We start from the raw sequence: 16,564 nt of genomic DNA on the forward strand, positions 1-16,564 counted from the left end.
ACCCCAGGACTACATTTGGAAATGGATACGCTTCATGGTTGACATCTTGCCAGTGTTGCGTAGTCCATACTCAACTGTGATATGTATGCTAGATTAGGTAAACGGTCTTGGGTTTCACTTTGTGGCCAAGGTCTCTCTGGTATCATGTACCCAGGACTGTATTTGGAGATGGATTACACTTTGTGGCCAAGGTCTTTCCGGTATCATGTAATCCATACTAACTATATCATTAAGAAGGCATATAGTATATATGTGGTTAGGTATCACTACCTATGCTATGCACCCTTGCCAACAAGGGTTGAGCTGTTGGATAACTCATTGTGGTATGTTTGATGTGTCTTTCCGAAGTGCCACTCTTACAGTTCGATGTGATTGTTATTGGAGGCGGGAACCTGTCTAGCATGGCTGATGTGTTACCGATGTCATGACTGCCAGGAGGGGGTTATTAGGGGTTTACTGGGTGACCCATGGATACATACGGGGACCGATAGGCTTCTAATCACGGCTAGGGTTTGTATCACTACATAGTCGATGTCATTTCTGAGACAAAGTATACAGCCTAATGCGTCATAGTAGCATTCACCAAACTTAGTTTGTATTGTTAGGTGGATAATAAATAAATGAACTGCATCACGAGCATCATGGACTATGTGTTTAATTTCTACAATCATGCATCATAAATTACTACTGCTATTGACTTGCTTGGATGTGTTTGACCCCACCCCTCACTAAGCGAGTTGGAAAGTTCACCCCACGTATACACCCCTTTTTAGATGATGATGCAGGTATCGTGGTGCCGATGGTGGGTGATCCAGTAACTTCTGGGTCAGAGTACGGTGTGAGCGACTGATGGATGCCAGAAGTGGAGGAGCACGACTAGGACTGTGCTTGTGACCACTTTGCTTATGCCGCACCGTAAGATTGTATATCATATTTTGATATTTTTGGATATAGCTGTGGATTGTATATATTTTTGAGGTTATAAGTATATGTCATGGATGGATCTAACAGAATAACTTGGTTATTGCTATTATATTACCATTAGATGTTTTCCCATTTTACTTATAATTCTGCTACTATACTCTGTTTCCGTTGCTTATACTGGTTTGTGATGTGAGATTGTGAAAATGTTAAGGTACTGCTATCAGAGATCCTAGAAGGTTGTAAGACAGGTACATGTCTTACTCACACCGTCGGTATTCCTAATGGTAAGTTAGGTCTGCCGGGAGTGGGGTGTGACATACACAGTCGTATGCACACTCAACCCCTCATAAGCAACCTCCAAGTGTGCATACTTATTCCACATTCCATGCAGTTCACACTATATATAGTTGAAACAAATACCAAACCCACAATATAGGGATTTTTATGAGGTTTGGCAAGATGCTTACATTCCTGGAGCAATGCCTGTAAAGGCTTCTTATCTACTTAAATACTCAATAGTGTTGCACCTATAACTAGAGCTCCAACTCTCAGGTTTACCCAGCACACAACTGAGAGGGCACACACAGTGCCGATACAATTTACAGCACCCACTGCAAGGAAACACCCATACCTGATGTTTAGCACCAACGAAACACTATTAGTGTCATTCATCTCTGCAAAAATATGAACTTTTTATTTTATTTTATTTTATTTTATTTTTTGGGTAAACTCATATGGAATCCAATCTTCAATTTTCCTACCCCACACTACCTCAGTACCTCTAAACAAACAGGGCTTACAAAAGGTCTGAGCAATGGCTAGGCACCCATTTAACACTCCCCAGCTCGACATCACCATCAATCAAACCCCCCCCCCCAAAAAAAAAAAAACCCTTATTGGAATTTTGTTTTAAAGAAAATATTTTTTTTTCAATCTCTTCGCCTTATGCGTGTTCCTTTCTCCTTGCCCTTTTCTCCGACAACCCTACACACGACTATGCTTGATGACTATGAGATGGAGAACAACCAACTTACATTACCTCTTATACCGGATAACCCACCTCTGGATGATCCACATTAGTTTAGTACAAATGAGGAGGACTATTTTCTTGATGATTAAGTGGCGGACATCCTTGAAAATGTTCCGCAATACTCTCTCATTGGTCTCATCCATGATGGGAAACCCTTCCGTAAGCAAGCTATTTCTGACGCTATGGTTGCTACCTGGAACCCCTCAGTTTAAGGTGGAGGTGATTTCATTAGAAGGGAGGAAATTTTTCTTCCATTTCGAGCATGCCCTGGACTTAAAGAATGTGACTAAGGAAGGCCCATCATCAATTTCAAGTAACCTCCTCTTGCTTAAACCATGGAACAAGACTGATGTAGGAGACTACCATATGGTGGACTTCCGGATTCAACTTCATGACATTCCTTCGGAACTATTCTCAATTCCCCTTGCGCTCTGCTAGAACATGGTTGAGGGTTTGTAATTCTGTGTTTAATTCTATTGAAGAGAGTGAATAATTACACACTAATATCTTAGGACTTACCATTCACATGTGATATGGATCCTTGACTTTCGTAATCACATGTGATATGAATCCTAGTTTACAAGGTAACTGGAATATGTATCCTAGTATACAAGGTAACTAGAATATGCTAGGACATACAATTATTACAATTGTTGGATCCTACATGGACTGATACACCCCCTCAAGTTGACAATTCGATGAGTCGGATTTTCAGCTTGTCTCAAAGAAACTAAAAACGTTTGGAAGGGAGGCCTTTGGTGAAGATGTTTGTAATCTGATCAAGAGTGGAGATGAACTGAACCTGGTAATCCTTTTTGGCCACTCTGTCACGAATTAAATGGAAGTCAATTTCCACATGTTTGGTACATGCATGGAACACTGGGTTCGCTGAGAGGTAAGTGGCCCCTATATTGTCACACCATAATATGGGCGCGGTTCAGGGGAACACCAAGTGCATGAAAGAGGGATTGAAGCCAGGTCAATTCTATAGCAGTATCAACCAAGGCCTTGTACTCAACCTCTGTTGAGGATCTAGCAACCATTCGTTGTTTATGAGAAGACCAACAAAGAAGATTGGAACTTAGAAAAATTTCATAACCCCTTGTAGACTTTTGATCAGAAGAGTTGCCAGCCCAATCTGCATTAGAGAAGGCTTGTAATTCAGTGGGAGAAGAGCAATCAATAAGTAGGCCATGGAAGCTCGTGTGCTTTAGATAGCATAATGCACTTAACAAGAGACCAATGAGAATCAGTGAGGGAATGCATAAATTGGCAGGCACGATTGACACTGAATGATATGTCAAGCCTTGTGAGAGTAATGTACTGAAGGACACCCATAATGGAGCGATAGTGAGTGGCATTTGAGAAGAGAGCACCCCCTATCTCTGATGATCTGGAAGAGGTAGGGATAGGGGTGTGAACAAGCCTACAGTTGGTCATGCCCGTATGCTGAAGGAGGTCAGTAGCGCTGATGTGAGAGAAGAAGCCCTTTGCTATGAGCGACAGCCTCAATACCCAAAAAATAATGCAGTGGACCGAGGTCCTTGATAGAGAACTCCTAAGAGAGCTCACTAAGAAGAAAATCAACATGGGTGGATGAACTACTCATGACTAGGATATTGTCAACATAAACTAACACATAGGTCACAACCCGTCCCTATGAGAATATAAATAAGGAGGGGTCCATCTGAGAGGCATAAAGCCTAATTGGAGAAGAAACTGAGACAATTGCTGGAACCAGGCATGAGGGGCCTTTTGAGACCATATAAAGAGTGTTGAAGCTTACAAACGTGATCAGGATGAGAGGCATCCTGAACCCAAAGGGCTGATTCATATACACCTCCTCATTAAGAAAGGCATGAATAAAGACATTATGTACATCAAGCCGATGAATTGGCCACCCACGAGTGATAGCAAGAGAGCATGGTCCTGATTATGGTGAGTTGGACCACAGGGCTGAAAGTTTTAGTGTAGCCAACGCCCTATTGTTGGTGAAAACCTTTTGCAACCAGGCGAGCTTTGTAGTGCTCAATAGTACCATCTGCTTTGCACTTTATCCTGTACACCAATTTGCAGCCAACAAGACTAGTACGGGGAGGGGGGAACTAATGTCCAGGTGCCATTGCGAACAAGGGCATTAAACTCATATGTCATTGCAACCAGCCACTGGGAATCCTTGGTGGCGTGGGAGAAACAGGTGGGTTCAAGGGGAGGGGTAGTGGTGATTGATATGGTAAGGTGAAGTTGACGGGTAGGGCAAGTGCGTAGAGCCATGACATGGGATTTGGTAGGGGAGGGGGTAAAGGTGGGGCTGATGGGGGGTTAGGATGGGGTTGGGTTGAGCGGGGTTAGGAATGTGGGGAGAGGTGGTGTTGGTGAGGAGGTGGTGGGCGGTGGTAGGGAAGTTGGGGTTGGTAGTTGAGTGGGCTGCTTGTAAAGAGAGGAAAGGGGTACAGTGTGATGTGGGGGAGAGGAGGATGGAGATGGGGATTGTGTGGATGAGGCGAGGGAGATAGGGAAAGGCAAACAAGGAGTTGTAGGAGCAGTAGTGGCATGTGGAGAGCTGCCAGAGAGTGGAGCAATTGCCCAAGGAGAGGGCGGTGGGGAGGAGGGAGTTGGTCCAAGGATTGAAGGACTTGAGGATCGAAAGGGGTAAGATGACTCATCAAACCTCACATGGCACAAAATGTAAATGCGATTAGAGCTTATGTCCATACAACAGTAACCGAAGTAAGACAGATTGTAGCCAAGGAAGACACAAGGGGAGGAACGGAATTGCATCTTATGGTTGTTATAGGGATGGAGATATGAAAAACAATGACAACCAAAGGTGCATAGAAAGATATAATTAGGAGGGTGATTGTGTACAAGCTCAAAGGGGGAGATGCATCCCGTGACATAAGAGGGCATGTGGTTAATAAGGTATACCACGGTCTCAAACGCATAGTGCCAACATTGCTATGGTACCAAGGCCTGAGCTAAAAGAGTTAACCCAGTTTCAACTATCTAATGATGGTGGCGCTCAACTGCACCCTATTGTTTATGGGTATGGGGACTGGCAAGACAGTGTTGAATACCAAAGATGGAAAAAAAATGGGGAAGGGAATGAAACTCACCTCCCCAGCCAAACTGGATATACTTAATTTTGTGCTCAAATTGGTGCTCAACCATGGTCTGAAATTTTGGAAAAATAGAGAACACCTTAGACTTAGAAACCATAGGAAAATACCATATGTATTTAGTGTGGTAATCAATAAAAATAAGAAAATAGTGAAAACCGTTGCCAGAAATAAAATGAGAAGAACCCCATACATCCGTAAATAATAAATCCAAGGGAAAAGACCTATGAGTGGATGTTTCTTTTAAACTAAGCCTACAGGCCTTTCCAAGTTGATAGGCCATACAGAGATCACTAGTATTATTAGAGAGACAAAGAAGCCTGTGATTTTGAAGAATCTAATGAAGAACTCTATGGTGGGGATGACCGAGACGCTGATGCCATCAATCACACGTGGTACGTTTAGCAATATTGGCAAACAACGAGGGAGACGACGTGGGAATGGTGTAGAGAGACCACCTCTACTCAGACCGAAAAGAAGAGTACGCCTGGTTATTGGATCCTAGACAAAGAAATAGGTAGTATGAAATTCAAAATAAACTTTATTATCATGAGTAAAACGTTGTACAGAAAGTAAAGATTTATTTAAGGAGGGTACAATGAAGAACATTAGAAATACTAATGTTCCGAATAGGAGAAGAAAGGTTGGTAGAACCAATATGAGTGATGGGAAGTCCCTTACCATTACTGACCTGCAACTGATCCTGACCTGAACAGGTATCATAGGAAGATAGGGAATGAAGATCTAGAGTGACATGGGGTGTAGCTCTAGTGTCAGGGTACCAATTGGAGGGAGGTGGGGCGTTAATGTAGGGGTTAGGCTGGGCATGGTAAGCAGATGGTGGGTTCACAAAGGGATTAGGCCAGTGATGGTAGGCGGTCATAGGGGAAGGGTATGTGTGAGAAGCCACGGGGTTAGGTGTGCGACAGTAATAGGTAGAGATTGCATAGTTAGTGCGGTTGCAGATGGTGCAGAAGAGGCGTCCTTGGCCTTGTTGGAAGTAGCGCCCCCCAAAACCTCATCCATTGTGATTGTGACCTCCATGGCCTCAAGTAAAACCATGATCAGAGGGCTGAGATTGAGACTGGTTAGGTTGCGAGCCTCCTTTGGTGGTTTTGGTGATCTAATTGGCAAAGGGGTTGGAGTTGCTAGTTGGAGTATCAGTGATAGCGAGCTTCTTCAGAGAGGAGCTAACAAGGAACTCTTAGTTGAGAAACAGCGCATGCAGATCATCATAGGAGACTGAAGTGGAGCGACCAAGCAAAGTGGGAATGACTTCCTAGAGATCAGAGTGTACTGCCCTGAAGATGTGAATATTGAAGTCAGTGACTTTAATGGGTTCACCAGCAGCACTTAACTCATCAGAAAGGCTCCTCGCACGCTGGAGGAAGGAAGACACAGATTCCTCAGGTTTGTGGAGAAGATCTTGCAGGGCCATATGGAGAGAAAGAACACGAGTGGTGGAGGCATAGGCATAGTGGTCAACATGTCCCATATGGCCTAGCTGGTGGTTTTTTCAATGACGAGAGGGAAGACCTCTTCAGAGAGAGAGAGGCAACAAGGAGACTGTGACTGAGTGCATCCTGTTGGTGCCAGGCAGCAGCAGCACTTGGTTCAGAGGAACAAGGGTTGGAGCCATTTAAAAAACCAAGTAAATTATGTCCTTCAAGAAAGGGTTCCAATTGGCTTTTCCAAAATAAAAAGTTCTTGGAGTTTAGTTTAATGAAGAGATAGTGATGTACATTGGGGATAGAGGAGGAATGGGATGGTAGGTTTGATGAAGGAAGAGGGGATGGGGAAAGAGGGAGGGCGATTGGTGTCTGATCTCCCTTGGGGGAGTCGTCGTTGACTATGAAGAAGGGTGGGGAGGCTATGCTTTATGGAGCTTGTGCGGCTCTGATACCATGCTAGAACATAGTTTAGGGCTTGTAATTCTATGTTTTATTCTATTGAAAAGAGTGAATAAATACACACTAATATCCTAGGACTTACCATTCACATGTGATATGGATCCTTGACTTTCCTAATCACATGTGATATGAATCTGAGTTTACAAGGTAATTGGAATATGAATTCTAGTATACAAGGTAACTAGAATATGCTAGGATATACAACTATTACAATGGTTGGATCCTATATGGACTGATATGCTCAAAGTCTCCTTAATGGTAGGTGAAAACTAGTGGCACAATGGTGATTACTGGTATGCAATCTAGCCAAAAAGTTTAGTATGTCCGTTCTAGAGTGAGCATTGATTTTTGACAACCTTTGTGTCTCTCTGTTCATATTTGTTGAAGGAATATTTCTTCTCTGAAAGATTATTCTTGTTTTTCTATTTCTCTGGTAAGCTAGGACATGAAGACAAGAGGTATATTGCCCTATTGAAGTTGAGAATCAATATAGAGGCCAACATGGATGCCCGCCTTCTAAAGCTTTCTTAGGTCTCCCACCAAAGTGCTTCTCCGATATCATGGGTGTCACTATTGATGCACAATTAGTTGAAAATGCAGCCTCAATGACTAGGATGGAGATTGAGAATGGAGTCATGGAGCGATGGATGCTAAACAGGTTTTTTCATAACCTATGGAGACTCAACCCCCCACCTCTGGACAACCTATCGGTAGAGAGGAAAATCACCGGAATGTCGTCAATAATGAAGGTAGTCATGCTACAGGAGATGTCACATGTGAGAAAACCAATAGAAGGGGACCACAGAGCCCTACCAGCAACGGTGGTTTGGACAAGTCATCAATAGTGCCAAATGATAGACAAAATCAAGGAAAATAATCCTCTGTTTTTCTCATCCCTGTTTTTCCTTGTTTTGCTATCTGCAGAACACGACACGTGGAAAACTTTAAAACCAACGCACCGGATGTAATAATCCTCACCCAACCTTGACTGTTGATCTTAAAGTTGTCCACGTGTCGTGTTCTGCAGGTAGCAAAACAAGGAAAAACAGGGATGAGAAAAACAGAGGATTTTGATCCCAAAATCAAAGCCCACTTTTTTGTCACGTCAACTCCTGATACCCATCAGTACACTGGATCATCTGCAGTCTCCCATAACGAACAAATCTCATCATTTCTCCATCACAATGCCCTCTATCCTATGTCGATCTTGATTAAGGAGAAATGTACCTATCCAGGTGCCACGTCCCATTTATCTCTCCTCCCATCACTACAAACATACATACAACAATGTCCTGAGCACACTGATATTGTCTTATCAATCCTCCAACACCTGGCAAGCTTATCTATCTTAAACCCAGGTCCATTAGCTCCAACTACCCATACCCTTTTATCCCCAGGAACTAAGTCCAACCCTTCTTCAGTACCAACATCTACCCTTAACTGAGCCCATCTCTACTCCTAACTAGGCCCTCACTACAACAAACTACTAAAATCCTATCTTGGCCCAGCCCATTAACCCCAATTACCAACACTTCTGTAACTCCTAATCTGTCTCACTCCATTATCCCACCCTCTCCCCTATACCCTCCCATCCACTAGCCCATTCCAGCCCCTCCTTCTTCTTAGGGGAACTCTGATGCGATCTCTCGTAGAACCCGATCTAAGCACTCTATCCCAGTATCAAAATCCTCTAGGGTTGCCGTAAAGGTGAAACGAGCACATAAGGCATCACACGACGATAGGGATGGTGCTGGAAATCAAGAGCTTCATTCTACCGAGCAGGGTCACTTTTTATCACCGACTCCCATGGAGACTGGGGATTATCAGTCCCATTGGAGATTATAAAAATAGTTGGGTGGAACTATCAAGGCATTGGAAGAGGTTTGATAGTTTGTTCACTTCTCAGCCTTTTCAAATCTGAACAACCCGATGTAAATTTGATGGAGACTAAATGCCAATGCCCCTAGATTTATTACATCAAGAAGATTTCGAAATGGCAGAGACTTCATCTATGAATTCTCAAGGGGCTGCGGGTGGTTTAGATTTAATATGGCACAGTCATGTGGATATTATTATCCTTTACTTAGATAGCAAAATTATTGATTCGGAGGTGAAGGTAGATGGCGTATCCTTCCTGCTCTCATGCATTTATGGTGATCCGATAAGGGCTAATAGGCATGTAGTCTGGGATAGACTTCAAAGCATTGGCACTAGCAGGTTTGCTAGTTGGACTTGTTTGGGCAATTTTAACTCTTATGGCATGAAAAGGGTGGTGGGAATAGGAAGTGAGAAAGTGACATTAAAGGTTTCAAGGACATGCTTCAGGCTTGCAATCTTATAGACTTGGGCTCCCACAACCCCACATATACTTGGAACAACAAACGGTTGGGTGCTTTGAATATTCGGATAAAGCTTGATAGGGCCTTCTCAAATCATGCTTGGCGAACCCAGTTTGAAGATGCAGCGGTCTTTGTTCTCCCAACTATTGGTTTTGACCAGTCACCTGTCATGGTGGACTCGATTGGTGGAAGACGTCCATTCCTTTTCCACAGCATGTGGATGAGACACCCGAATCAACGATTCTAAAATCTTGGGCACAGCAGTCTGATACATCTTCTGGGGGTATACTTCACAATAAACTTCGCCATTGTCTATATGTCCTTAGAAGGTGGAACAAGGAGGTCTTTGGTGAGGTACAATCTAAAATCAAATTCATCAAAGATGAATTGTCTTATCTTGAAGTTTCACCAATTTTCACTACTTCTCAAAATAAGGAAAATGATATCATTGAACTCTTGGAAGAAGAACTGGCAAGGGAGGAGGAATTGTTCGACCAAAAATCTAGGGTGTCATGGCTAACTAGCGGGGACCGTAATATTAGTTTTTTCCATGCTACCGCTATCCAAAGGCGGCACACAAACAAAATCTTAAAGATCAAACTTTAGAACAGTCAATGGTCCTCATTTGAACCCGAAATTGTCAAAGAATTTCAGGATCATTACAAGAATGTATATGCTACAGAGGGTATTGACCTAGATGTGCTTGATCAGGTTCTCGCCTCCATTCAGCTCTGTGTCCCGAGTAAGGTGAATACAACCCTTTGCGAGATACTAATAGAAGATGAGATCAAAAATATTTTGCAGAGCATGGTGTGAGGGTAGCGGCCGGAGAATCGATGGCTTCATGAGTCTCCATTCCGTCCTCTCTCCTCTCTCTTCTCTTTTCATGAGGGAGGGGGTGTGTCATGATGTGCTTCACTTACGGGCCCCACACCGTTGTATCTCCTCTCAGAGATACATGGAGGCCTATTTCGCAAGAGTGTAAAGTTTGTCATTCTAGACGGGGGTTTGATGATGGTCCAATACGGGGATCGGGAACATGCAAAAGGGTTTGGAGTCACCACCAAGGATTATGGGCCTAGGACCCGAAGGTGGGCCCAATTCCAGAAAAGAGGGCCCGAAAGTTGGTCTGGTCTAGAGATTTAGGGTAAGGGTCAGGTTACAGAATTAGGAAGGTGTTAGGCACCCAATCTACCTAGTTCAACCAGTCTTCCTACTAAATGCTTAAGAACGAACATTTTTCACAATTATTCCTATTCCACATGCATGACTAAGTTATCACACATATATACATTTACTGAATTTAAACGACTATGTACACTAAAACAAGGTCTATATAAAGTCTACATGATGACAATTCGGTTGATAAACTGTACCTGAACTTAACCCTTGTTTCGGGTCAAGAGGGGTGGGCCCCTGATTGGTACATTCTCGGACTGTCTTTTGGATTCTCCTAGCTCAGGGAAGATGGTCTTAACCTTCAACTTCCTTTCTTGTGAGATTTTGATTGTGATGATATTTGGGTAGTGTTCTGGCTAGGAACGGTTACTTTCGGATTTGGATTTGGATTCGGACAGAGCTTCAGCTAGGGAAGGTTATTTTCGGGCTTCGAATGAGGTGGCACTCCGACAGAGCTTCTGTTGGGAATAGGCTATGGGAGGGCTAGGCTGAGGTGGCACTCTGATAAAGCTTTCGCTCGAGATAGGCTAGGGGAGGGCTAGGCTAAGGTGGCACTCCGACAGAGCTTCTGCTGGGGATAGGCTAGGGGAGGGCTAGGCTAAGGTGGCACTTCGACAGAGCTTCCACTGGGAATGGCTATTTCTGAAAAGATTCCAAGAGCATTCGGACAGAGCTTCCACTGAGAATGGCTATTTCTGAAAAGATTCCAAGGGCACTCAGACAGAGCTTCGGCTGGGAATGGCTATTTTTAGAAAAAATGGATTGACCTAAAAATAGATTGAAGATCCTCAAAGCCCTAAAGAACACTTTGAAGATCTGAGTAGAACTTCGGATCTTAACAAAGATCTCTTCGTAAACCCAAAGAACCTCAAGGGGGGATTTCTACTTTCGGTAAAGATCAAGAACACTCAAAAATATGTTTTTTTGGAAAAAAATGGATTGAACTACAAACTTGGATTGAAGATCTTCAAGATCCCGAATAACACTTCGAAGATCCAAATAAAATTTTGGATCTTGATGAAGATTGCTCCGAAGACCTGAAGAAATCAAAGGGGGAGGGGAGGAGGAGAGAGGGCAGAGCTTCAATTCCTAAGTGGGGTTGTAATTTTTGGTGTCCTTTTTCTAAAGCAGGGGGGGTATTTATAGTATTTCCGAACCTAAGGGGAGGAGAACGGTTTTGGACTAAAGTGGATGAAGAGGTCTTTTTAACTAATAAACAAAAGGGGGTTTTTGGACTAAAGTGGATGACAAGGTTTTTTAAACCAATGGACAAAGGGGGTTTTTGGACAAATAGGAGGAGAGAGAAATTTTAGCCAATGGGGGCAAAAAGTGGGTTTTTGGACTGATAGGAGGTTGCGTGTAGGACATGCCAACGGAGTAGTGCATACACAAAAATGGGTGAAAAGGAAATTTCTTCACCTGTCGGGCCAGTGGAACGCAAATCCTGACCGTCGACGGCAGCACACAAGGTTGGGTTGAAGTGCAAGGGGTATGGCCGGCACTGCTGCACGAGAGGGTAGGCAATGTGCACAAGGTGTGCAGGCAATGTGCACAAGGTGTGCAGGCGGTGTGCAAGTAATGTGCAAGGGTGTGCAGCACATGGCACGCGGGGCAGGTAGCATGGGTGGGCCTAATGCACAACCTGGCCTGCAGTCGTGCATAGGCTAGGCAGTAGTAGGCACGGGCTGCAGCAGGCACGGGTGCTGGCAACAGCCAGTGGGGGCACTGACAGTAGCCAGCAGGGGTGCTAACAGCAGCCAGTGAGAGTGCAGGATGTAACAGGCAGGATCTCTAATTTCTTTTAGAACATAATGAAGATGGAAATAAGACACATTGGTTATGGACAAGATTGTGCCGATCAAAGGAGAGAGGTGATTTGGGATTGAGAGATCCCCTCCTCCATGGTCGTGCTCTTCTATCTAAGGTAGCGTAGTGGATGTGGAAGAATCCAGATTCTTTGTGGGCTAAATTCCTTAAGGCCATTTATTTCCCCAATTCGGACTTTTTAAGCGTGAAGGATGGTGACCAACCGTCTTGTGCATGAAAGAGCATTTTGGAGGGCCAAAAAGTTATTCTAAGTGGTCTATTGTGGAGGGTTGGTAAGTGAATCCATCAACATATGGCACGATAACTGGATCCCTTCTGTTCCTCTTTTCAAGCTTAGGTACCCTAAACCTTATGGTTGCCTAGTGTCTTTGGTTGCTCACATTATCAATGCTGACTCCCACACCTAGAACTTGGAAGCTCTTAATAGGTGGTTTCACCCTTCCGACAAGCAGGAGATTATGAAGATTCAGTTGAGTCATTGTTAAGGGGATCAACGGGTTTGGGGAGGATTTTAGAATGACGTTTTTTCAATCAAGAAGGCTTAACATTATTTATGCAATACTAGAGCAGATCTCTCCTCTTAGCAGGCCTCCTCTTCAAGATCTCGTGAATGGGAACAAGTCCCGGATAAGGTGTGGAAGAGTATTTGGGCATGTAAATCCTCCCAAAAATAGGTCACTTCATGTGGAGAGTTTGTGACAATGGCCCTACATACGGTGAAGCCATGAAATGCCGGCGAATAGGATAGGACTTTACATGTCATCGCAGTGGAGTTAAGGTGGAGTCTGACGCCCATTTTTTGTTTGGGTGCCATGTTGCTATAGCAACCTGGTTTGGCAGCTCCTTGTCCTTCTCAATTCCGTGCACAAAAGCTTTCAATTTCTTCGACTGGATTATCTCTTGGGACAATCTCCTTCGTTAAGATAAGAAGGGATAAAAATCCTCTGCAATACTTGCATCTTGCAATGCCACCTGCAAAGCATGACACGTGGACAAAAAGGTGTGGATGGCTCAGATTGGTTGTTGGTTGAAACAACCCCAAAACTGTGAACCACAGGTAAATCGAACCTGTTTGAGTAGATCAAACCGGACCGGTTTAGGGTTTTGAATTAAAACATTAGAAAACTCCCTCTCTCCCTCTCTCCCTCTCTCTCTCTCTCTCTCTCTCTCTCTCTCTCTCTCTCTCTCTCTCTCTCTCTCTCTCTCTGTGTGTGTGTGTTGCTTCTCTCTCCCTCTCTACCCTAACTCGACTGCTGCAACTCAGAACCTCTTTGCTCACGAAGGTGTTGCTCACCCTGAATCTCTCTCGCTCTTAAAAGCACAACACTTCCCCTAAATCTTTCTTTTTGGTAATCCCTTCCCAATAATTAAATATTAAGTAGGTTGAGGTGCCTAAAGTTTCTGTTGGGGTGGTTGGTCCCCTCCTTGCCAAGCCTATACAATATCCTTAAGTGAAGGCTTCAATCCTTGGTTACAGAAATCATGGTACTCCAATGTATCCCCTGATGCTTTCTTCACTTCCACCATGTGAAATGATGGAGTTACCGCTTAGATCTCAGCATCTATGGCTAATTGTCCCTTCCTCCCTTCCTTTTTCGCCTGCAATTTCACCAACCCATCTTTCTTCTTCACCTTAAAGCACTCATTCTCTGCAATCTCCTCTAATTTCGACACAATTGTCGATGTCAGCTTCATTGACGTGAACCTAGACTCTGGCTTGTGTTTCTTGTCCTTCTCAAAAAGTCTAGATAGATCAAACCCTTGAGACAGAGATATGATATCAAATGCATTCATACAAGTTGGTTCCATGGGGTCTTTCTTCTTTGAAGAAGAAGAAGAACTAGCTTGATTAGAAGAGTCCTCAGAAAATTTCTGGACATCCATAGCTATCATGTCATGTTCATCTTCTTATGGTTGTGGATGCTCCACTAGTTTATATCCCTTCTTGAACCATGGATTCTCCATGATCTTAACAATTGGTACCCTTGTATGAGGATTGGGATCTAGTATTCTCGAGAGAAGCTTTCTAACCTCTGGTGAGAACCAATTGGGACACATGAATTCTCCTCTGCTTATCTTCCTATACATTTCCATGAGATTTGAATCTTGGAATGGTAGATACCCTGCCAATAGCACAAATAGAACAACCCCACAGGACCATATGTCGACCTTGGCACCACCATAGCCCTTCTTGTTGATAACCTCTAGTGCAACATATGCCGGTGTTCCACAAGTTGTGTGGAGGAGGCCGTCGTGCCGGCAAGACTAGCCGAGGGTGCTGAGACTGAAATGGAGAGCTTTAGGTTACAATTCTCATCGAGGAGGAGATTTTTTTACTTGAGATCATGGTGGTAAATGCCTCTGCTATAGCAGAAATCGATAGCACCGATCAATTTTTGGTAGTATTTACGAGTTGCATCTTCTTTAAGCTTCACTCTTGCAATTGAAAAGTTCCTCACCTTTAACGTATTCCATTGTGAAATAGATCTTGGTCTTGCTTGCCATGACTGCGTAAAGCTGAACCACGTTGGGGGGAGCTTCATGAGAGCAAGAGAGAGATTCTGGGTGAGTAGGACCTTCATGAGCAGAGAGATTTATGAGTTGCAGCGGTCGAGTTAAGGTAGAGAGAGAGAGAGATGTAATAGCGAGAGAGAGAGAGAGAGAGAGAGAGAGAGAGAGAGAGAGAGAGAGAGAGAGAGAGTTTTCACAGTTTTGGGGGTTGTTTCAACCAACAACCAATATGAGCCGTCCACACCTCCTTGTCCACATGTCACACTCTAGAGGTGGCACTGCAAGGCATTGCAAAGGATTTTTATCCTATAAGAAGAGGGCAACAACTGATCTTAGCCTGGGACCCTTCATTTGCTGGTACCTGTGGATAGCTTGGAATGATGGGATCTTTGGTCAATGATTTTGGTCATCATTTGAGGTCATCTTGGCTGCTCAATCTGCCTTCTTGGAGTTTTGGAATGCCAATCTCTGTCCAGGATACACCATACCTCAACTTAGCAACGACCTGCACACACATCTACTACTTGGTCTTGGCCTCCTAGGTTCTTCACGAAGTTTAATTGTGATGCTGCTCTCCTGTTGGATTTTGGTCAAGGGGGTATTGACTTTATTCTTCATGATCATTCAGGTTCCCAATTCTATGTTGTTTTAGATCCATTGTCTTTCTCCAACAGCCTTGTGGGGGAAAGCTCTTAGCATCAGATTGGGCCTGCTAGCTAGGGGTGTCAAAACCCACCCCAAAACGATAAAACAGATCGAAAACGACCTATAAAGCTTGAACCGAATCAAACTGATCCTTATTGAATTGGTTTTGGACTGAGGTATGTTGGGACCGGCTGAAAACCGGTCCAAATTGAACCGATCAATAAACAAACTGAAACCAAACCGAATGAAACCGAAAAAAAAAATGATTATGAGATTATAAATTGGTGAATTGGCCATACATTTTTTACAATATTAGTAAGGATATTTTGTATTATAAGGGGAATTGTTACAAATCATTGAATATTAGGTTATGAATAGAGAAATTGATTTGTAAATTGTAATAATGCTTCCATTGATTTTCTTGTTCATTATTATACAAAACTAGTTGGATAGTTAAATGAATGATTGGATAATAGGGTTTATTTTGTGATTTCAATATTAGTTATTTTCTTAGTAATCTGTCATCTATTGGTTTCAATATTAGTTATATTTCCCTTACAACGATAAACCATAATTTAATCATAAATTTAAAGTGTTTTTTTCTTCAAATCTTGTCACCATAAGTTGTAAATGTAAGATTTTATTATGGTTCAAGCTCAATAATAAACCAATCTAAATCGGTATTAACTCGATATTGAAAAATCAAAATAAATCGAGACCAAACAGGACCGAAACCGACCAAAAATCGAAGTTTCTTAATGGATTGGTTTTGGTCTCCCTCATTCTTATACCAAAACCAATTTAACCCGACCAAAACCAATTCAAACCGACTAATTGACACCCCTACTGCTAGCTACTTATGATATGGGGATTACACTAATTCAGACGGAGTCATACTGTAGCGAGCTTATCTGCCTCATCTCGATTCCTGCCTTAATCAACCCACGACTCTGGCGCCCATCATGCATGTGATTTACCACCTGATGACATGCTTTGTTGCTTGTGATTTTGTTTTTATTCCAAAATAAGTCAACTGTGTTGCTCAATCTTGCCCAGAGGGCCCTGTCTTTGCCATGTAAG

General features: G+C 43.2%; 1 pseudogene; it reads right to left on the reverse strand.

The window, feature by feature from the left end:
• Positions 1 to 13,762: 13,762 nt before the first annotated feature.
• LOC122068837 lies at positions 13,763 to 15,356 on the reverse strand (annotated as a pseudogene).
• Positions 15,357 to 16,564: the final 1,208 nt, after the last annotated feature.

Source organism: Macadamia integrifolia, unplaced genomic scaffold (genome assembly GCF_013358625.1).
Source record: "Macadamia integrifolia cultivar HAES 741 unplaced genomic scaffold, SCU_Mint_v3 scaffold46, whole genome shotgun sequence".
Taxonomy (NCBI): Eukaryota; Viridiplantae; Streptophyta; class Magnoliopsida; order Proteales; family Proteaceae; genus Macadamia; species Macadamia integrifolia.